This window comes from Conger conger, chromosome 6, assembly GCF_963514075.1.
Source record: "Conger conger chromosome 6, fConCon1.1, whole genome shotgun sequence".
Lineage (NCBI taxonomy): Eukaryota > Metazoa > Chordata > Actinopteri > Anguilliformes > Congridae > Conger > Conger conger.
This window is the reverse complement of record NC_083765.1, coordinates 20,109,563-20,134,800: the sequence shown is the minus strand read 5'-3', so window position 1 is coordinate 20,134,800 and position 25,238 is coordinate 20,109,563. Positions and strand designations below refer to the sequence as shown.

The following is a 25,238-nucleotide window of genomic DNA, read 5'->3' as shown; positions in this document are numbered from 1 at the left end:
ATACAAACACACACACACACACACACACACACCCAGACATGTAGACATGCACACAGACACACACACATATACACACACATAATGTATACACCTACCGTATAGGTATATGCATACTGTATATGCCATTTTAAGAATATACAGTAGTATGCTGTTATCTGTATTTAAGCATGGCATCATAGATCCATAGAATGCAGGCCATTTATACATAAACACTGTATATTAGTACATAACATAACCATAACATAACATTGCAAAGTATGACATAACATAACGTAGCATGAATTAATAGAACATAACATAGCATAGCATAGCATAGCATACAATAGCATAACATAACATAACATAACATAATGGCAAGAACAGGCCATTCAGCCCAGAATGCTTGCCTTTTCCTATTACTAAAGTGTACTAGCTGCTTAGTTTGCCAAAAAGCTAAATAGTATCTAACACTGTATCAGGCCTGGTCTTGAAAACCCCAGTGACTTCAGCACGATTTAGCACAGTATTTCCACAGTATTTGCTCCAGTTAGATAATGGCAATGAATAAATAAATAAAAATAATACAAATAAATAAATACTCTGCAAGAAGTTAAAGGAAACACCATAGGCCTTAGATTGAAGCAGCACCTGCTCCCTCTTCACCCACTAATAAAACTATTAATAAAAAAAACCTTCCTACTTATGCTGGTCCCTCTGAGTGCTTTTCCTTAAGTGAAATTTTATGTTGGATCTTTTTTAGCATCTTGAACGCGAAGCATTAGCCTGTTTGATGGAGGTGGACAAAACTGTAAAACTGTGGCGAGGAAATCACTTGTAATCACAGGTTTGCTAATCATAGTCCAGTTCCTGGAATGGGCATCGCTCTTGTACCCCGGAGAAGTTACTTTAAAGTACTCTGGCTGAAATTCTGCAGTATATACCCAGCTGTCTGAACAGATAATACAATATGCAAAACCTGAAGCATACAGTGAGCTCATGGGTTACCCGCTGAAGGGTGTCCTCTATAGGAAGTAAATAATGAAACATGCCATTTCTGTAGGACTGTGGTGTGGGATATATATTTTACCGCCCGTGTATACCGAATATAAATAATGAACAGTTGTGATCAATTTACTATTTGCACTTATATTCAGTCTAAACAAATCCCAGGCCTGTCACTTAATGAAGTGCTGCCTAACACCCTCGCCACACACACACACACACACACACACACACACACACACACACACACAAACTATATAAATATTGTATCTTACTTGTGACACAATGTTCCATTGAGCTGGACATAAAGCACAGCAGAAACAAACACCTTTCCCTTCAAAGGGAATGGGAAACACATTCTTCCCAAAGATCTTCACATTTTCACTTTTTTGTGACGTTACGGTCATCTTCTCAGTCCCCCAGGATTTCACAGAAGAGGGCTTTGTGAAGTGTGAGATCTCACTGTTCTGAAGATTTCACACGTGGAACTGGATAGCACTTTTATAATGTTTCAGATTAAACGTCAGACCGAGGGCCTTGGCCCACTGCGCTCATCAGAGATCCTGGGGCACTGATCATAAAGAGGGGCCAAATCACCCCCCTCTCACAGGCTGACCAGCTAATTGGCCCCACTGTAATTTGCTTAATAAGTCTGCCCCTCCATTTCAGCACTTATGCGCTGAGCTCTCAAGTGAATACCGCCTGCCCTGATTAACCCAAATGGCGGTTACGCGCCTGTTTATATTGCATCTCAGCTCTGCGAGTTCTGACCTCTGAGCGTTTAACATGGCTTTTACGAACCCCACTTATACTGCACTCAGGCCCATCTCCTACCATCTCCCTCCTGCACCTTCATCATCTGCTCTAGGCTCACTCTTATTTTATTGAACCTTTATTTAACCGGAGTAGGCGCATTGAGATTGACTTCTCTTTTTGCCAGGAGCCCTGGAGCCTATGAGTCTTTGGGCTGTGTGTAATATGTACTTACTACTTTCTACGTTAGTTATATACTAACTTATGTACTGCTGGCTACCATGAAATTAATGATAACACTTTTATTGAGTAATGAAAGAACAAAACTTTGCAATTCTTTGAAAGAGAAAAGAATATCATATTATATTACAGTTAATTGGATTTGAGTTATGGTAATGACCAGCTGTGTGAAAGGAATTTGCCCCATATATCTAATACATATTTTCAATTTGTATGTAATTATATGCAAAACAAAATACATGTATACCTTTACATGTGTGCATGTGTGTGTACATATGAATTGATGTGGAGTGAAATCTGTATCTGCAACATTGCACAAGGTGTATATACAGTCACCGAGCACTTTATTAGCATTTTATTTACTTTATTACACGTACTTATTCAAGCGAGTATCTAATCAGCCAATTGTGTGGCAGCATTGCAATGCATGCAATCATGTAGATACAAGTCAGGAGCTTCAGTTAATGTTAACATCAACCATCAACAAAAAATGTGATCTAAGTGACTTTGACTGTGGAATGATTGTTGGTGGCGGACAGGGTGTCTCCTGGTATCTTCACGCACACTAGTCTCTAGAGTTGGTGAAAAAAACTAAATAAAATCCAGTGAGCAGCAGTTCTGCAGACACATTGTTAATGAGAGACGTCAGAGGAGAATGGCCAGACTATGGCCAGACTATTACAACAGTGGTATGCAGAAGAGCATCTTTGAACACACAACGTATCATAACTCTCTGTACTGGTGGCATGTTTCTCTTGCTGAAATGAAAGTGGATATAATAAAGATATGATAATCAGAGGGGTCTGAAATATGGCTGACAGTCAGGACTGTCCATGATCAATGAGAGCCATTAGATCTGTACCGGGGCGTCCATTCTGGCTCTAATGACCAAGGCAAGGGGTGGTGTCCAGGCTGTTGCTTGAAAATGACTAGATTAAATGACTTAGATTCTAGACAATACAAAAGGTTTGAGATTTGGATTGGTGTAGTAACCAAAAGTTCCTTTTCCTGTTGTTTTAGTCATGGTTAGACTAGCTGGTAATAGTTTATTACTCGTGCAAACACACTTCCAAAAGAGGGTGGGGAAAACAATATCTGGTTATTAAATTAGTGGAACAATAACATGTTGAACTGAATAATTAATGTACATACAGTACTGTGCAAAGATGTGAAAAAATGCTGTAAAGTAAGAACAGATGTGTACAGATGTATGTGTACCGGTTCAAAAATAGAAATGTTTATAGTTTATTTTTATCAATTAACAAAATGAACCACCCTTTGCCTTCAAACCAGCATCAATTCTTCTGGGTACACTTGCACAAAGTCAGGGATTTTGTAGGCAAATATCAATGATTAACCAATTATACCAAACGGGAGCTAATGATCATCAATTTAATATATACGCTCAAACACAATCATTAACTGAAACAGAAACAGCTGTGTAGGAGGGTTAAAACTCTGCCAAGGAACAGCCAAACTCTGCTTCCAAGGTGAGGTTGCTGAAGACAGTTTAATGTCAGAAGTCATACACCATGGCAAGACTGAGCACAGCAACAAGACACAAGATAGTTATACTGCATCAGCAAGGTCTCTCCCAGGCAGAGATTTTCCAGATGTGCTGTCCAAGCTCTGTTGAAGAAGCGCAAAGAAACGGGCAATGTTGAGGATTGTAGACGCAGACCCGTAGACCGTAGACCCCAGTTCCCATAGAGATCTATTCAAATGCAAAGAGATTTTTGTATCACTCGTACAACCTTAACATATGATATCCAGATTCTGGTGATGTTGATAGGTCACAAACTTCAAGAGGTCATGGCATGCAAAAAATATGCAACCAAATACAAAACATGACTATTTTATTTGACATTATGTTAATTTGTCTCAGAAATTTGAATGCATGGCTATTTATAAAAAGTACTGCAGATACTACATGGTGAAACCAATATGTACAAAAATACCCTCTAATAAAAGCTGAGAATCTGCACCACATATGAATTGTTTGATTATAAAAAGAGGAAATAAAACATTAATAGGAAAAAGCAGAAAGAGGCAAGGTGTGTCCAAACTTTTGACTGGTACTGAATATATATGTATATATGTATATTACATATACATATATACACTGGGAAATGGCTAGCATTCAAACACTACTTTTCCCAGGGGCTGCATAAATTTGACTAAATAATAATAATAATAATAATAATAATATTAATAATAATGGCGGCACAGATGGTGCAGTGGGTAGCACTGCCGCCTCACAGCAAGGAGGTCCTGGGTTTGAATTCCCGTCGGCCGGGGCCTCTCTGTGTGGAGTTTGCATGTTCTCCCCGTGTCTGCGTGGGTTTCCTCCCAGTACTCCGGTTTCCTCCCACAGTCCAAAGACATGCAGGTTAGGCTGATTGGAGAGTCTAAATTGCCCATAGGTATGAGTGTGTGAGTGAATGGTTTGTGTGCCCTGTGATGGACTGGCGACCTGTCCAGGGTGTATTCCTGCCTTTCACCCAATGTATGCTGGGAAAGGCTCCAGCCCCCCTGCGACCCTGTTCAGGATAAGCAGGTTAGGATAATGAATGAATGAATGAATGAATAATAATAATAATAATAATAATAATAATAATGGAAACAAAATCCAAATAAAGAAATAAAAACAATACCTGCTACATGTGATTGGATGGAGCCAAATGGCGGCAATTACCAGCCAATCAGCTTGGTTTTAATGCACCCATCTACCAATCAGTGGGGTTTGGCAGTCACACTAAGGCCAGAAAGACCCAAGCTGATTGGTTGGTCCAGACTGACAGGTATTCTGCATGTGCCAGTCTAGGCCACTTATGAGTGTTCCCCCTGCCATGTGTGCATCTAGAGCCCCCTATTGCACAAATCATGTGCTGTCTTTTAAAGCTGCTCCCAATAAGGATGTGTGCCAGATTAATAACAAAAGCGCTGCCTTATCTGCAGCTCTGCAGTGTTAAGGACAGAGACAGGAAAGAGAGTTAAGTCATGAACAACCTAAGGAAGCGTGATATCAAACAGGAACTCAAACACAGTAACAGGATAGCATGTGTGTGGAGATTATTCGTGATTATGCGTCTGATGAGATGGAAAACCTCAGCGGGAAGGTTCCCTCCATCTGAACATTTTTGTTTTTATTTTTAGGTCAGACAGTGAATCTGAGGAACCGATTCACTGATAGCCATGGTTACAACTGCGGTAAGCAGAGTAACCCTGGCGCCCACACTTTCTTTGATGGCATAATCACCCGTCAGGACAGTGTGGTGTACCTCAGCCTTGCCAGGGACATCCCATCTGTACCTCACACACCAGTACACACACCTGTACACACACACACACTCGTACACACACACCTGTATCTCACACACCGGTACACACACACACACCACACCTGTACCTCACACCTGTACCTCACACACCAGAGCACACACACACTGGTGCACATACATGTACCTCACACACCAGTATATACACACCTGTAACTCATACACCTGTACACATGCACCAGTACACACACACACACACACCTGTACACACACCCCTGTACCTCACACACCAATACACACACTAGTACACACACATACCGGCACCTCACACACAAGCATACACACACCTGCACCTCACACACTGATACCCAAACTAGTACACAAACACCTGGGCACACACACTGGTACCTCACACACTGGTACACACATACACCTGTATAGACACTGGTAAACACATACACGTGTACCTCACACACCGGTACACACACACGTGTACCTCTCACACTGATACACAAACTAGTACACAGACACCTGTACCACACACAGATGTACACACACTAGTACACGCACATACATGCACCTCATACACAAGCATACACACACCTGTACTTCACACACTGGTACACATACTAGTACACAAACACCTGGGCACACACACTGGTACCTCACACACTGGTACACACATACACCTGTATAAACACTGGTAAACACATACATGTGTACCTCACACACCGGTACACACACACGTGTACCTCTCACACTGATACACAAACTAGTACACAGACACCTGTACCACACACATAGGTACACACATTAGTACACACACACACCTGTCCCTCACACAACTGTACCTCACACACACACACCTGTACCTCACACACTGACCCACATACTAGTACACAGACACCTATACATCACGCAGAGGTACACGCACTAGTACAGACACACACCTGTACATACACACTGGTACACACACTTGTACACACACCTGTACACATACATCTGTACACGCACACACTGGTACACACACACACACACTTGTACACATACACGTGGATGCAAGCTGGTACACACACCTGTACACACACTAGTACACACACACCTGTATACACACTGGTTCACACACACCTGTACACACACTGGTTCACACACACCTGTACACACACTGGTTCACACACACATGTACACACACTGATTCACACACACCTGTACACACACTGGTTCACACACACACCTGTACACACACTGGTTCACACACACATGTACACACACTGGTTCACACACACCTGTACACACACTGGTTCACACACACATGTACACACACTGCTTCACACACACCTGTACACACACTGGTTCACACACACATGTACACACACTGGTTCACACACACCTGTACACACACTGGTTCACACACACCTGTACACACACTGGTTCACACACACATGTACACACACTGGTTCACACACACCTGTACACACACTGGTTCACACACACCTGTACACACACTGGTTCACACACACATGTACACACACTGGTTCACACACACCTGTACACACACTGGTTCACACACACCTGTACACACACTGGTTCACACACACCTGTACACACACTGGTTCACACACACCTGTACACACACTGGTTCACACACACATGTACACACACTGGTTCACACACACCTGTACACACACTGGTTCATACACACATGTACACACTCTGGTTCACACACACCTGTACACACACTGGTTCACACACAGACATGTACACACACTGGTTCACACACACACATGTACACACACTGGTTCACACACACATGTACACACACTGGTTCACACACACCTGTACACACACTGGTTCACACACACATGTACACACACTGGTTCACACACACCTGTACACACACTGGTTCACACACATATGTACACACACTGGTTCACACACACACACACATGTACACACACTGGTTCACACACACACATGTACACACACTGGTTCACACACACCTGTACACACACTGGTTCACACACACACATGTACACACACTGGTTCACACACACACACACACATGTACACACACTGGTTCACACACACCTGTACACACACTGGTTCACACACATGTACACACACTGGTTCACACACACACACCTGTACACACACTGGTTCACACACACATGTACACACACTGGTTCACACACACACCTGTACACACACTGGTTCACACACACATGTACACACACTGGTTCACACACATGTACACACACTGGTTCACACACATGTACACACACTGGTTCACACACACACATGTACACACACTGGTTCACACACACACGTACACACACTGGTTCACACACACACCTGTACACACACTGGTTCACACACACATGTACACACACTGGTTCACACACATGTACACACACTGGTTCACACACACACAAGTACACACACTGGTTTACACACACACACACACACACACACACACACACACATGTACACACACTGGTTCACACACACACACACATGTACACACACTGGTTCACACACACACACATGTACACACACTGGTTCACACACACACCTGTACACACACTGGTTCACACACACATGTACACACACTGGTTCACACACATGTACACACACTGGTTCACACACACACACATGTACACACACTGGTTCACACACATGTACACACACTGGTTCACACACACACATGTACACACACTGGTTCACACACACACCTGTACACACACTGGTTCACACACACATGTACACACACTGGTTCACACACATGTACACACACTGGTTCACACACACACACACATGTACATACACTGGTTCACACACACATGTACACACACTGGTTCACACACACATGTACACACACTGGTTCACACACACATACACACACTGGTTCACACACACATGTACACACACTGGTTCACACACACACACACACACACACACACATGTACACACACTGGTTCACACACACATGTACACACACTGGTTCACACACACACACACACACACACACACACACGCATGTACACACACTGGTTCACACACACATGTACACACACTGGTTCACACACACCTGTACACACACTGGGTCACACACACCTGTACACACACTGGTTCACACACACATGTACACACACTGGTTCACACACACCTGTACACACACTGGTTCACACACACCTGTACACACACTGGTTCATACACACCTGTACACACTCTGGTTCACACACACCTGTACACACACTGGTTCACACACAGACATGTACACACACTGGTTCACACACACACACACACACATGTACACACACTGGTTCACACACACATGTACACACACTGGTTCACACACACCTGTACACACACTGGTTCACACACACATGTACACACACTGGTTCACACACACCTGTACACACACTGGTTCACACACACATGTACACACACTGGTTCACACACACACACACACACACATGTACACACACTGGTTCACACACACACACACATGTACACACACTGGTTCACACACACCTGTACACACACTGGTTCACACACACATGTACACACACTGGTTCACACACACATGTACACACACTGGTTCACACACACCTGTAGACACACTGGTTCACACACACACCTGTACACACACTGGTTCACACACATGTACACACACTGGTTCACACACACACATGTACACACACATGTACACACACTGGTTCACACACACACACACCTGTACACACACTGGTTCACACACACATGTACACACACTGGTTCACACACACACACCTGTACACACACTGGTTCACACACACATGTACACACACTGGTTCACACACATGTACACACACTGGTTCACACACATGTACACACACTGGTTCACACACACACAAGTACACACACTGGTTTACACACACACACACACACACACACACACACACACACACATGTACACACACTGGTTCACACACACACACATGTACACACACTGGTTCACACACACACACATGTACACACACTGGTTCACTCACACACCTGTACACACACTGGTTCACACACACATGTACACACACTGGTTCACACACATGTACACACACTGGTTCACACACACACATGTACACACACTGGTTCACACACATGTACACACACTGGTTCACACACACACATGTACACACACTGGTTCACACACACATGTACACACACTGGTTCACACACACACCTGTACACACACTGGTTCACACACACATGTACACACACTGGTTCACACACATGTACACACACTGGTTCACACACACACACACACACACACACATGTACATACACTGGTTCACACACACATGTACACACACTGGTTCACACACATGTACACACACTGGTTCACTCACACATGTACACACACTGGTTCACACACACATGTACACACACTGGTTCACACACACATGTACACACACTGGTTCACACACACATGTACACACACTGGTTCACACACACATGTACACACACTGGTTCACACACACACGCACACACACACACACACACACACATGTACACACACTGGTTCACACACACACATGTACACACACTGGTTCACACACATGTACACACACTGGTTCACACACACACATGTACACACACGCGTTTCTCTCCCCCACCCCACTGAGGCTCCACGTGCTTTGCACTTCTCACACCGCCACCAGGGAATCAGACGCAGTTCCAAATTAGCCCCCTAAATTTCAATAGCGTCCTAAATACATTCAGCGTGATGTTGCAAACATGAGGTGAATGAAATTAAAGAGTATCCAATAGATGGCAGCGCAACAGCAAATGCTTATTAAACAGTAAATGGTAAATGCTTCAGATAAAAGCACTGCAATGTAGCTAAAATAGCTTCATTTAGCGGCACATTGTGCCCTATTTTGTTAAGTGTTGATCAAGAGCAGAACACACAATTTTACGACATATCTTCAAAAGAAGACCATGTATAAATTCAGTTGAATTCTGGAGCAAGTGGCAAGCGAGTGGTGGAGCAATCACACACATAAATCACAGAAAAAGCTGGGAAGTCATGGCTTCTGTGGAAAACACCCTTCCACTAATATATCCCAGTTACATCATGAACTCACTCACACACACACACACACACACACACAGGCTCACATACACATACACACACTCACACACACATAGCCATGCATACACACACACACGCACACATTCATCCACTCACACATACACACACACTCACTCACAAACACACACACACACAATCACAGGCACACACCCCCACTCACTCACAAGCACACACACACTCACACAGACACATACACACACACACACACACACACACAGACCTATACTCATGTACAGATACACACACACTCACGTACACACACACACACACACACACACATACAGTATGTCATTGTGTAGAAGGACAGTGAGTCACAGATTTGGAGAAAGGCTCATTTTACTTGCCGGAACCTCGCTGTGGCCTCCCAGGTGAGATCCATCATATTGTGGGAACATAATTGCGGGTGTCGCATTCGAATTTCTGTAAAAGACGTTGTTTTACAATGGGTGTGGAGGATCCTGGAATACACACGCTCACACACTCTCTCTCACACACACACACACACACACACACACAATATACACCACCAGTGCCTGACTTCATCAGGCTGCCTAAAGACAAAACCACAGTCACCATTTTAATGAGAAATACCCCCAAAGCAGGGTCAGGCAGAATGCATAATGGAGCATTTCCAAATGTGTTTTTTCTTCTTTTGAGCATTACTTCTGCCCCATGTGCAATTGTTTTTGTTGCTGGAGAGTGCACTGCACTGCTGAAAAAAAAAAAAAAAACAGCTGGTAGCTGGTTGACCAGTTCAGACAAGTTCCATCCTGATATGATTTCACCAGCTCAAGCTATGTTTTTTCAAGCTGGTCAAGCTGGCATAACTGGATTTTACAGCAGGGTGGTGACAGATTCAGAGGAAAGTCAGCAGATAGTCAGCAGATAGCTCCATGGCTCATAGCCAGACACTGGGTCAGAGGAAGCAGAACTTAGAGGGAACTGGAGAACCTGCTGATGAACTCTAATACCCCATCCCAGAAACTCCCATCATCATACAATAACGACACAATAACTGAGCAATTTGATTAAAAATGAGCTTTCATTGATTGGTGACATTATCTTTTGAACCAGAGAACAAATGATGTTTTCCAGACAGCTGAAAGAAGCAGCGCATTATATAAGAATGGATTTACAGGGTTGAAGTGTAATTTGATTTGTGTGTGAACTGGAGCTTGATCATCAGTGGTAGGGTTATACAGTACTCTGCAAAAATGGCTGTCTTAAGTGTTTTTAGTCTTGTAATAAGGCTATAGTGTTTTGTTTTGTTTTTTTTCTCCAGTAGAAAATATAACCTTTTAAGTTTCTAAGTTTAAGTTACTGTTTGCTTGATAAGTAAAATGTTCTCGCCCCATTGGCAAATCTTTAAATGAGTCACAATTTCTCAACTCATGAGCAGTCTCATTTAGCAAAAAAAGTAAGTAATACGTCTTTTTAAGTCTAAATATAAGACTGAGATACTTTTTAAGACTTATTTTTCCAGTGTAGCTGGGCTAACGATGGTATTGCTAGCCATTCTGACTCAAAATCCACAGCCAGTAAGCAGCCTGCAGAACTGACCAACAGAGAGTAGAGTTTGCAAAGAGTATGGGGTTCCCCATCCTGGTTAAACTCCGTACCTGGCTATCTCAACCTGCCAACTAATCATCCCCTGATTTAATCGGCAAAAACTCTGTTCTCTCCCTTTCTACCTCAGCTGGTGCGTGGGGAGAATTCTGGTGCAAAATGGTGCCCATTGCATCACCCAGGTGGGTGCAACCAATCGGTGGTGTTTGAAGTGAGTTTCATCACTGTAATGTGATTTGAGTATGATTGAGCATGCATGCTCTTTGCAGCAACACACTGCCAATGCTCCCAAAATAAATGGTTGGAATTTATATAGTGCCTTTATGCAAAGCTTTCTTCAAAGATTCTTCTCATTCACTCATTCACACACACACAAACTGCGATTGGCTGCCATGCAAGGCACCAACCAGCTCGTCCAGAGCAATTGGGGTTTAGGTGTCTTGCTCAGCCACCCAAGGTGGGATCGAACCGGCAACTCTCCGACTGCCAGATGAGTGCTCTTCTCTCCTCCTGAGCCAATGTGCCCCCAGAGTAGACCAACCACATGTCTTTAGACTGTGGAAGGAAACCCACACAAGCACGAGGAGGACATGCAATCTCCTCACAAAAAGGAAAAAAAAAACTCAGGGCCTTCTAGGTGGTTACTAAGTTTGTGCCATGTGTTTATAACAGCCAGTCAGTGGCCTGAGGTAAAGTGTTATTACATATGCAAGGCAATTGGTTTCATGGCAGTACTGTATATGTGTAAGTTCTTCTTGTGTAAAGTCAGTTATGAGCTATCTATGAACTCTTCCAGGGCAGAGGCTATTGTAACAGCACAGGGTTTCCTGTGGCACACAGCTAATTTGCATATCAATAGAGGATTGTAGAAACTGTAGAAATGGCCTTTTTTATGTTACAGTGGCTGGAAAGCTGTTCTGAAACAAATGCTCATAATTCAAAAAGTATAACTCATCCCCAAATGTTGTTAATTTCAAGAGAACCCATATGAAGTGCTGAACATATTTATGTAGTGTAAAATGTGCAGTTTTTTGGGAGTCAAAAATGTTCACCTGTCAAAGAAACTGAACATTTCATCATTCATTCTCTATGTAATTTTTTCCCTGGAAGACCTTAAAAATCTCTGAAATTATTGGGAAATCGAAAAGCTGTGAAAGAGCTGAAAACAATCAGGAACGTGTTGGACGTTTTCCACTTGGTTTTCTGTCTGTATTTTATAAACTGTGGGAGGAGATAGCGGTCAAAAATCCAGCAGAATAATAATAATAAAGTTGAATTTTGAATAATAGTGCAATCACACTAATAATGTTCGTTAAATATGAGCTCTCTGCTGCTGGGAGGGTATCCTCGGACTGTGATTTGCTTCCAAAATACCACCCCCCCCCCCCCACATTGCCCCCCCTCCCCCTCCCCACCTCTCCCTCATTTTCCTCTCTGTTCTCACTCCCGCTGGTGTCCAGATTAACTCCGGCGCAAAATGGATTCTGTACTGCTGTTCTGTCGTCATGTACATCACATGCATGTGCCAAAGGATCACACAGAAATGAGTCAGAGTGTCCTTCAGTCAGAGGACATGCATGTTTCTAATCCATGTTTCTGAATCGCAGTTTCAGCTCAGATCATCCTGTTACAGGCAGTACCTCTGTGCATACTCACATATTCATGGGGACATAAGGTACTATTTTTTTTTTTTTTTTACTCACTGAAAAAAAAAACAGTTCAATATTTTTTATTCTGTATTGTTTGCATCGTAAAAACAACAGTACAAGCGAAAAATTGAGGATTTACGCAGCGGATGATGCTTCCACTGAGAGCTTTGCTCTGTGCTTTGGGGAAAAAACACATATTTTCATTGTTCTCATCGCCAACTGGGGGGAATGAAAACAAACAGATGAACTATCACACCTTTACACACACAAACTGCACTGGTTCATACATGTGAAGGCGTAAAGACGGCAGCTTCACTGAGCTACGGTCATGTGAACACGCCAGGGACATTAGCGTGGCAGAGGAGGAAAGTACTGCCGGGATTATTACAGAGAATGGAGACAGAATGTGAAAATCTTTGCATATGTCAGGGTTAATATGGGTTAATCCATTGTAAATAGCAATTTACACATACATAATACATGCACCAATGCATCAAGGCATTCTCACCAGCTCTGACTGCTGAGGCCTGTATTTATAACACTTTACATCCCTGTTCCAGCGCCTCGCTGAAGAAGCAAGACACATTCCTGCTCCTCACTGAAGACACAAGACACAATCCTGCTCCTCACTGAAAAGGCAAGACACATTCCTGCTCCTCACTGAAGACACAAGACACATCCCTGCTCCTCACTGAAAAGGCCAGACACATTCCTGCTCCTCACTGAAGACACAAGAGACATTCCTGCTCCTCACTGAAGACACGTTCCTCGGGAAATTCAGGTTTAGTTCCATAACCATCCCACCTAAAATCCACTTCTGTTAAGAATTTCGTTCTGTAACCACCCAAGGTAAAACCCACACCACCTGCTTATGAGTTTAGTTCCACAGCCACCCCATCTAAAATCCACAACCTCTACTTATGTGCTTAGTTCCATAACCACCCCACCTAAAATCCACACCTTCTGTTATGAGTTTAGTTCCATAACTGCCCCACCTAAAATCCACACCTTCTGCTATGAGTTTAGTTCCATAACTGCCCCACCTGAAATCCGCACCTTCTGCTTATGAGTTTAGTTCCATAACTACTCCACCTAAAATCCACACCTTCTGTCATGAGTTTAGTTCCATAACCACCATCACCTAAAATCCAAAAAGTCAGTTTACATTGTCCAGAACTTTGGGATTTCTCTTGAAATAGTTATGTTCTTGCCAGTCTTTGAACACAAATGACTGTAGTCCTTGTGTCCTGGTAGTCTGGGCAACATTGGCACAAAGTGACCATCCATCCCCGTCCTCTGCAATACATAAGGTCCTGCGTCCAGCGATCATCGGTGGAAAACAGTTAGCATTAATACATGTATTTATGTATTATGTTTACAGCCTCATTGCTTTGGCGACAGACGCTTAGGCACCTGTATTATGTCATTACCAGGCCAGTCGTACATCAACGCTGTCAAAACGTTCCTGCCCAGCTACGATCCTCTGTTCCATATGTGAAACGGGATGGGACGGGGGGCGGGGAGGGGGGGAGAATTGGCTCCCAGTTTGTGTGTGCATACGCTGCTAATTATAGCTGCTCTGCTCCCCGCGATGCCCTTGCCTCTGTGGCGGGGAGTGGCGGTGTGAGCTTTCTCTTTCCACCCACATCCTCAGATCTCACCTGTGCCCACGTCAGCACCACGGCCACGCCTCTCTGCGCTGGGCTCCACGGAGACGGCGCGTGGCTGAGCGGACGCTTACGCTACAGTTCGGTAGGCCTACACCATCCCGGCTGGGTGAAAGAGTCCGGGAAGGGAGGGAGGAGGGGGGGAGGAGGGTTGCTAGGGTGTTCCTTCATCCTCTCTTCCTTTGATGCTGTTTCCCTTCCGTTTTTCAGTAGATATTTTCCTCCCCTCCCGCTGAATTGCTCCGCATTCAGAGCCATTACGAGTCCCCCCCAGGACCCGCGGGCCAGTGAACCTCCACCCCCAGCGCGCAAGACTGTGCCACAACTGTAATTGTCAGAACACTGAGATAGAGAGTGGGAGGGAGGGGGTACAAACAGGAAAAAAGGAAGCAGGAGAGAGAGAGAGAGAGAGAGAGAGAGAGAGAGAGAGAGAGAGAGAGAGAGAGAGAGAGAGAGACTCTGCATTGCAATCTCAGACACTGTTTTGGGAAAATACTCATTAGAAAAGACTGTATATAATAGAAACAAGGGGAAACGTCTCTGAATTGCTTTTTTTCCTGAATTTTAAACCACCAAAGAAAAAGTTTTTATTTTTATTTTTCATACGCAGCTGCTCACATTATTACGCGCCACTCACTGTGAGACCTTGTGCTGCGTGGAGCGCTCCCTCCACGTCTCTCTCTCTCTTTATCTCTCTATTTTCATCCTCCCATTCTTCCCTCCGCGCCGGCAGGCTCCAGCTGGGCTTCTCCGACGACAAGCGCAAAAAAAATCAAGGGAAAGGGAAAACGAGTGTGGAACAACAATCAAGAAAATACAAAGGGAAAATAGAGAGTGCGACGGAGGCATAGAGAGAGAGTGAGTGTGTCAGCGAGAGAAAGAGCGGTAAAATACATCGTTCCTCTCGGTCGCGGTCTTATAAGTCTCTGACACGCAAAACTGAGCCGCCTCACTGTAGCGCGCAGGGCTGTGCGCTCCTTCAGCCAGCTAATCCCGTGGACTAAAGCTCCGCGCTTGGCGTTTCAAGGTAAGAAGCGAAGCTCTCCTCTCTCTTTCTGCTTTCCGTGCTTTTTCAGAGCTGCGATGATGTGTCTGAGACACATACGGTAGAGAGAAAAGGAGCGAGAGGTACGTGAATCCGGCTATATCTGTGGCGTGTTTTTAAATGCATTTTAAAATTGGTGGTGAAAAGTTGTCATTGATTTGTCTTCGCCCACGCTGCATGCTGCCAAAATGTCGTTTTTGTAATTAAATTTGGGGCATATCTTCAACCGTGGGCTTGATAAGGCTGAAAGGGCGATGCCAGTCTATTAAGATTCTTTTTTTTTTGTCGCTCGTTGCATTGGAGCGGCTGAGAGGGGGGTAAGCTGAATGAAGGTTGAATAATTAACGGCAGAAGTGTTTGTCCTAGACTGCGTGAGACGCGTTGCTTTGTAAGCAGGCTTGGGGAAACCGATGTTTGGCGTTCCGTTGGTTTTATGCGCTGTGTCCGCTACATTCTTTGGATTTACGGCGAGGTGCTCGGTACCGAAACCTGTTTGGTAAACGGACAAGCTTGGCGATAATTCGTCGTGATCTCTATACGGTCGACATAATTACTTCATTATCATCCCCTGAGTTTTCTTGTGACTGCTTCATTAAAATAAAGAACCGTGTCATTTTCTGTGCACCAGCAGCTGTGAGCGCGTTTTTTAGGGGGGTTGGAGCTGTGGGGAAAGGGCGGGGGGGATGTAAAATTCTCTGAAGTTATTTCTGAAAATATAAGGCATGTCATTTGGTTTTAAAGGTTTAGCAGTTTTATCATGGAGTGAATCACTAGTCGCGCCTGTGGAGAGGCGAGTACGTGAGCCCTATCCTTTTTGCAGAAGTGCTTGAAACATTTATGACTGCATTGTGCGTTGCGTCCTGGCAGCCTTGAAATATTTGAAATACTTCAATTATAAATAAGCTCTGCCATGGAAGCCGAAGCCCTCTACGGTGACAGTTCTCCCCTGTCCATACACCGCTGAACCGTTGCTGGTAAGCGAATCTCTTCAGGGACGTGCAGTGCTCTGCCCACGGACGGTAAAGAGACGTCATGTTGGAGAGCGTACAGCGGTATGCCCCGGCCCCGGAGCGGGGAAGGAAGACTTGGTTTGCTGGGGAAAACGGGAGGAACAAGGGGAGCTGTTTTGATGTTATGAGACAAGTCAACAGAGCGCCTGTAGGGTAGATACTAACAGATATTTAGCGCAGGGCTGCACTGTAGAAAAACTGTGTCACTTATCATTTGCATACTTACCTTACGGTGTGTGTGTGTGTGTGTGTGTGTGTGTGTGGGGGGGGGGGGGGGGGGGGGGTCTCACCCTATGCCTAGCTACAATTTTTAACATTTCTTTATCGCGATACACAACATGTGTGCTCATAATAATGATGATGAGGATTATGATAATAATAATAATAATAATAATAATAATAATAATAATAATAATAATAATACTTTGGGAAATATCATTTTGGAGCATTTTGGCGTGTTTCATAATACAGAGCTGAGTGTGAGCGGCTTGAAAACAGAACAGAAATTAGTCATAGCCGGAGGCTGAGCTGAATAACTTCAATAGAATGTGAAAAATATTATTTGAATCTCTTTCAGGAATCAATTATCTGTCCCTGCGCGCAGGTATCGCCTGCTGGGCTTTCGCGGACGCTGTGCGTTTTGTGTGTGGGACGGTAGTGTGGAGTGCTTTTCCTTTTGATGTTTTATTAAGTGTTAACCATGGGTGCGCCGGCGCCTGCCCTCTTGCTGGATGCGCATGCTAAACGGAAAGCGGGAGGGGACGGGAGCGTTGCGCTTCGCTCTGCTGGGGATTAGCATCGTATCATTGTCTATTACAATCCATGGCTTTCCATTGCACTAATTAGCTCTGTCCAGGGGTGTGTTTGTGTGTGTATATGGGTATGTATGTTGATGCTGGCATGTGCACATTATTATTGTGTGTGTGTGTGTGTGTGTGTGTGTGTGTGTGTTTGGGGGATTTTTGTAGAGCACATGATGTTATAAAGAGCAATCATTTTGATTTGAAGAGCATACAATATTATGAAGAGCACAGGATTCTGTGATGTAAGGCAAGGATGATGATGGTAGTGTATGGCTGCCTGTTTGATGGGGGTGTGTTGTGATGAAGAACACAGAATGTTGTGATGCAGAGCACACATGATGCTGGTACAGTATGAAGGCCTGTTTGATGGGGGTGTGTTGTGATGTAGAGCACAGGATGTTGTGATGTAGCGCACAGGATCTTGTGATGTAGAGCACACATGATGCTGGTACAGTATGAAGGCCTGTTTGATGGGGGTGTGTTGTGATGTAGAGCACAGGATGTTGTGATGTAGCGCACAGGATCTTGTGATGTAGAGCACACATGATGCTGGTACAGTATGAAGGCCTGTTTGATGGGGGTGTGTTGTGACGAAGATCACAGGATGTTATGATGCAGAGCACACATGATGCTGGTATAGTATGAAGGCCTGTTCATACTCTCTCTGGGGGTGTTTCTTATTCTCTCTGTTTCCCAGGGAGGAGCTGTGCCATGTAGGGAAAGGCTCCCTGGCACACAGATGAGCTGGGAGTTTGTTTCAGTCTTACTGTGAGGAACAGAGGAGCTCTGTCTGTTTGAGTCTCACTATGGACGCAGATGATCTCTGTGTGTCTCACTGTGAGCGCAGATGATCTCTGTGTGTTTGAGTCTTACTGTGAGCAACACGGCTCCTTCAAACCACACCACACAACCAAACCACACCCACTTCACCAAAACCACGCCCCTACCCCACCCTGTCTACCTAAACCATGCCCAGTTTCTTCAAGCCACTCCCACTCCTTCAAAGTATGGCCCTTAATCCAAACCATGCGCACTGCTCCAACTCCCAAACCTTCATCCAAACCAAGCCCCCTTCATCCAAACCACAACCTATTTCTACAAACCTCAGCCCTTCCCCAAAACCTAGCACTTCTGCAAACCCCAGCCCTTTACCACAACCACAACCAAGCTATACCCCCTTTATCCAAATCGTACCTCTTTTTATATCCCTTCCTTCAAACCCATTGCTTCAGACCACACCCCCATTCCCCTTCCTCCCTTCCCCTTCCACACATTGGCTGAATGCAGGAAGCTCTTGCACTGTGATTGGCTGGAGAGGTGAGATCCTGGGAACCTTATCGGAGGAACATGAGGGGTTAACCCATGACAGGCCTGCACTTCAAACAGCAGACTCAAGATTTTCACTAGACGTTAGTTAAGGAGCTGTCTGCTTGGGTTTTTAATATTGCTGCTAAATTAACGTGAAGCTTGAACATCATTTTTCGGAGCCCAAGATTGATTGTGCTCCAGCCTGTAATGTGCAATGTGAGCATTCTGTTTTCCTCTGAATATGTATGTGAGCTTCTTTCTTCATTTGCCATTAATCACACATGCAGTGGAGGCTCGTCTGTTCTGCTGCTAATGCTGGCCGTTGTTTTGAATTAATTTTAGCCTGTCAGTGATGGGAGGGTTTAGCATTAGCATTAGCCTTTCCTGTATTTCTCTCTGAAGATGTGGTTGACGTGGATTAGCATTGCAGATGGAGTCCTCTCAGCCTTTCATTCCAGCAAGATCAATGCTGTCAGACATGAAGCTAAAGTACGCATACATATACATGTGGACACACACACACACATACGTATGCACACACACATGAGCACACACACACTTGAAACTCACTTGTATGCCTCCCCCTCATATCTACAGCTGACAGGAGGTAGAGATGCTCTGACATGTTCTGCAGTGCAAAAGCCCTCAGGGATTTGTAGTTTAATTGCCCTGACTCTGGGATCAGTTGTTTAATGGCAGTGCTGGACTGAGTGACACTGGGATCTGTAGTTTAATGGCAGTGCTGGACTGAATGGCTCTGGGATCTGTAGTTTAATTGCCCTGAGTGACTCTGAGATCTGTAGTTTAATGGCAGTGCGGGACTGAGTTACTCTAGGATCTGTAGTTTGATGGCAGTGCTGCTCACTCGGCACTGAGCGACTCTGGGATCTGTAGTGTAATGGCACTGAGTGACTCTGGGATCTGTAGTTTACATTAATTTACACTGAAGTATGTAGCAACATGTCTTGAGCACACAAAATAATCAATGTTGCCTGCCTGAAGAATCCCCTGGGGGTCATAATCCTTTTCCGATGAGAGCCACTCACCTTTTACAAACATGCTGCTGATTCCTCTCCTGTATGGGGCGCTGCTGATAAATTCAGCTACTGTGTCACCAGACTGCACATTTTGAAACCATGTGACTTTTTGACTGTTTTCCGCAGTATAATATGCACGAATAGCCTGTTTCATTAAGTTGTTGGAGCTCTTTATTAATGCAGGGGTGGAGACAGTAGTAATGAGGACAGAAGGGTCTGAGTGTGAAATAACCCTGATGTAGCCGCGATAAGATCCGCACAGCTGTTGGGCCCTTGAGCAAGGCCCTTAACCCCACATTGCTCCAGGGGGATTGTCTCCAGCTTAGTCTAATCAACTGTAAGCCACGTTGGATAAAAGCATCTGCTATATTACAATGTATACATTATTATTATTAGAGAACAAAAGGAGATGAGCTGGGTCTGTATGAGAGGTAATACAGGACTCTCGTAGTGAGTGTATTTTTAGCCGGCAAGCCCATTAGCGGGGATAATCGATACTCACTTCCCCTGTTAGCGGGACGCAGGGTCTGAAGGGCAGCTGGCCGTGTCCGGTGATGGATGGGGGTGTGGAGCCGGGGGTGGGGGTGCATGGTGAGGGGGGAGACTCTGACGTTCTCCAGGCGGAGTGGCAGGGATGACTTTTCCCACCCAGTTTTCCATGAATTTGGGGAAGGACCCAGAACAGCTTTGTTCTTCTGTCCTCCTTGCCTGGCATCTGGATCTGTGTGCACACACCGGGCAGAAGGTAAGATGATGAGCATGTGAGCTCTGATTGGCTGGTGGGGTGTCTGGTGAGCTCTGATTGGACGGTGGGGTTGAGCCTGTGCTGCTGTAGCTCGGCTGTTAGGGGTGAGGCGGGGTTGGGGGGCGGGGGGGAATTGCAGATTGACGCCTGTCTTTTCTCCGAATTATAATTATCCCAAAATGTGGAATCCTGCCCTCTGATCCTCATTCAGGTCTGCTCTCTGATCCTCATTCAAACTGATGATTAATGATCTCTAACACTCTCTGGAGTGTTATCCGTGTGTGTGTGTGTGTGTGTGTGTGTGGAGTCCCTGCTCAAATTCAGCACTATCTCTAACACTCTCTGTCATTATCTGTGTGTGTGTGTGTGTGTGTGTGTGTGTGTGTGGAGTCCCTGCTCAAATTCAGCACTATCTCTAACACTCTCTGTCGTTATCCGTGTGTGTGTGTGTGTGTATGCGGAGTCCCTGCTCAAATTCAGCACTATCTCTAACACTCTCTGTCGTTTCCATGGGTGCAGCACTTAATTGATCAATGAAAGCAGTTAATTACACAGTTAACTCACCTCACCTGGTTTTCTGCATCTGAATCGGTTGCTGATATTAAGGCAGAAGCAAAAAGCAGCGCACCCCTGCGACTCTCCCGGACCAGGAGTGAGGACCCCTGCTTCAGGATGCTGAGACCCTGGCCCAGCCCTGCCCTGCTGCTCTCTCTCTCCTCCATGTGCCCGTGGCGTATAAGATTATGCATCACCCCAACCTGCCCCTAGCGCCAGCCTCTGTCTCTCTGTGCCCCCTCCTGGCCCCTCCTGTGGCCTCTGCTCCCGGACCCCCCGGGCAGAGTTAGATTTCTCATTGTTTTTCAGTTTTATTTGTACAGCGCTTTTTACAGAGGGCTATCACAAAGACGCTTTACAGTATAACAGAACGGCACAAAGGAAAAAGGCAAACAACACACTAGAGCCCCAAAATAGCAGATACATGAGGTAAAAAAAAACCCAGCGGGGAGAAAAACCCCCAAACAGTGGCGTGAAAAAACTCGCCAACGGGGAGAAATCTCTGGAGGAGCCCGGCTATAGAGGGGGAGCTCATCCTTCGTTGGCCGCAAGGTGTAAAGGTTGGATGGATGAAACAGAAATGTCCATCTGTCTGAAGGGGACAAACTCACTGACCTTGGTGGGCCGTTGCCCGTAGCGATATGTATACATACATGTGCACAGCGTTACATCACACTGCGGAAGAGCGTCGGCCAACCCCCAACCCCCTTCTCTTCTTGAACACACCCTCCCCGCATCCCCCTGAGAGTTCAGAAGCCTTACATATGAAACCAGCCAGGCCCCATGTTGCTGTCTTCACTGAACCAACCGTGCGTTCATGGGGCAAGGCAAACACTCCAAAATAAGTTTCAATGGTGCCTGGCTTTCCTCCGGAGAGTTCTGAGTCATATCCCTCCAGCTGTAAGTCAGAGGGGGGTAATTAGCATGAGAACCTGGGTGATGCCCCTCTGTGGTGGACCCTGGATCAGCGCTTAGCGCCTAGCGCCGCTATCTTTATGAAAAGGATCCCGCCATTTATAACTGCCTCTTATCTCAGAGCTGAGGTATTTAAAATGGAGTCCCTTCTCTTTCCTTTTTTCTTTTAACGGAGAGTGTACAGGTCCCTCCCCCCAGTTATCCCAGTTTTTGGGGTGACAGTGTGACCCTGCCTGTGTTTTTGGGTTAATCCCTGGAAGCGGGCGGTGGTAATTGGGGTCAGCGAGACCTGTGTGATAGCAGCAGCGCTGGGAGGCACGAGGGGGGGTGTTTCTGAACAGGTTTTATCGCCGTAGCCACTGGGGTCATCCTGAGGAGGAATTGGGTCCAGGCGGCCTCGGTAAATCTGTGGGAAATGAAAGGGCTCTTTCTCCTTGGAGTACAAAGGGCAGGCCGGCCGCAACGTAAGCCAAACGGAAATGAGCGAGGGAGGAAACAGTAATGGAGGGAGGAGAAAGAGTTACGGAGGGAGGAGAGAGCGTAACGGAGAGAGGAGAGAAACATAACTGACGGAGGGAGGGCTGACCTCCACTCCTACGTCCCGCCCACGCATGGGATTGTGGGAAGTTTATGCGCTGCTGGTGCTGGTTGAGTTTCAGGGACTGTTTCTGGTCTCTGTTTCCGCAGTGAGGGGTGTGTGGGGTGTGTTCAGCAGACCTGGGTCAAATACGGAAATCCGTTTTGGCTTCAAATACTTTTCTACGCTGAGCTTTTCTGGTGTATTGGTGGCAATGAAATAATCTCAACAAGTGCAAACCCCGCCTTTTGGTCCTCTTGGTTGGTTCACTTGCACCAGGAAAGATCAATCGAGCACAGAAAAAGTATTTGAATCCAAAACCATTACGTATTTGACCCAGGTCTGGTGTGTTGGGATCTCCAGAGATGAGAAGCTTTGTTGGTGGAGTGAGATAAGAGCCAGAAACTGTACAGAAAGAAAAACATTCCCTCTGTTTCTGCCGGGGGTTTGGCCCTCCCCACCCCACGGCCCCTCTGTGATCTGCTTTGTTGATCTGATGGAGGGGGGAGTGGGTGGTTAAGGGGGGGAGGTGTCACGTGTCCAGGCTTTACGTGGGTAATTTGTTGGCCCGGAACCGTGGTAGATAACCTCAGAGTGGTTTTGTCGTCAGTGGGCAGACGCGATGGCTGCAGTCACAGTTTTATTACAGTATGATAACCTCGTGCTCCCATGATGTAGTAGCAATATCATCACCGAGCACCTATAACAGCGTATACACTGTATCATGCCATCATATACTCATGTACATACAGGAGCATTCTCTATACTGTGTCGCGCCATCGTAGATCCATTTACATACAGGAGTGTGATCTATACTGTATCACACCATCGTAGACACATTTACATACAGGACTGTGATCTATGACTGCTTCTAGCCCTGGCTCATACCCATTCTCCATTCTATCTGTTACTCCTCCGCTATCAGAGAAATGGTTTTAAATGTAGGCCATCCCCTACCCATAATAAAATGTCCTAGAGAGACTTTTCATGTGTAAACATATCAGTGAAGTCTGTTCATTCAATTCCAACAGAGCAGACCATTACCATGGCCAGTACAGTATGAACATAGAAGATCTGCAGTTCTATTACAATTGTCCTCTAAACTAAAATAGTATATTAATATATAATATAACATTACACTACATGACATTTAAGATTAACTGTGAAGGGGAAATAGTCGATTTTCACACAAATGTCTCTATGGGCCAAATAGTAGAATACAATAAACATTTCCAATACTTATTACTGCGATAGTAAAACATCAAAATAAGCAGGCACACAACAAAATTATATTCATTAAAAAAAAGATAATCTCCAATAAAATCTCATATTGATCTCAGGGAAATTATCTGGTATTGACATTAGAGCTATCAGACGAGGCTGCTATCAAACTTAATGCATCCAAAGCTACAAAATCAATGTTTATGTCCTCATCATTGTAATGTTAAATGAAAACATACAATAAAACCCACTCATCACCCGCTACTTGAAGATCAAATGTGAATTCCTTGTTGCGGTCCAGCCGCAGGACCATGGCGGGATGTTGGGGGACATTCGGGTGAAATTCCTGACAGTGTGTGCGATAGTTATGATGAACGTTCAGCGGTGCTCTCAGAACATATTTACTGGTCTAGTGGATGTTCAGGAGGCTTATCGGCCCTCTGCAGGCTGGTAAAGGGCAGGCTACTCTGTGGACCTTACCTGCTCTTTATGCCACATCGAAATTCAGGAATAAGCGTGTATGATCATGTGTGACCATGTGTGACCGTGACCTGCTCTGAGATACATGAGCTGAAGCTGCTCTAAACGCATGTTAAACGTGTGTTTGCACATGTCACACCTGGAGGATGGCGATGCTGTTAACATAATCAGGACACATAAGAAGCATAGAATAATGTACTTTATGTTTTGAAAAGGGCATGCTGGTAATGTAAATAATGGTAAATGTCTGCATTTACACAGTGTCTTTATCCAA

The 25,238-nt window shown here is 45.1% G+C and overlaps 1 protein-coding gene across 2 annotated transcripts in view; it reads left to right on the top strand.

Moving 5' to 3' along the window:
- Nucleotides 1–15,761: 15,761 nt before the first annotated feature.
- The window catches only part of lingo2b (leucine rich repeat and Ig domain containing 2b), a 275,604-nt gene continuing 266,127 nt past the window's right edge, over nt 15,762–25,238 (top strand). The window contains exon 1 of one of the 2 annotated variants that reach the window (XM_061245864.1): nt 15,762–16,295. The gene's annotated coding sequence lies outside the window, so the exon portion shown is untranslated. Of the gene's footprint in view, nt 16,397–25,238 lie in introns of both variants that reach the window. The other variant, XM_061245865.1, reaches the window with a different exon arrangement.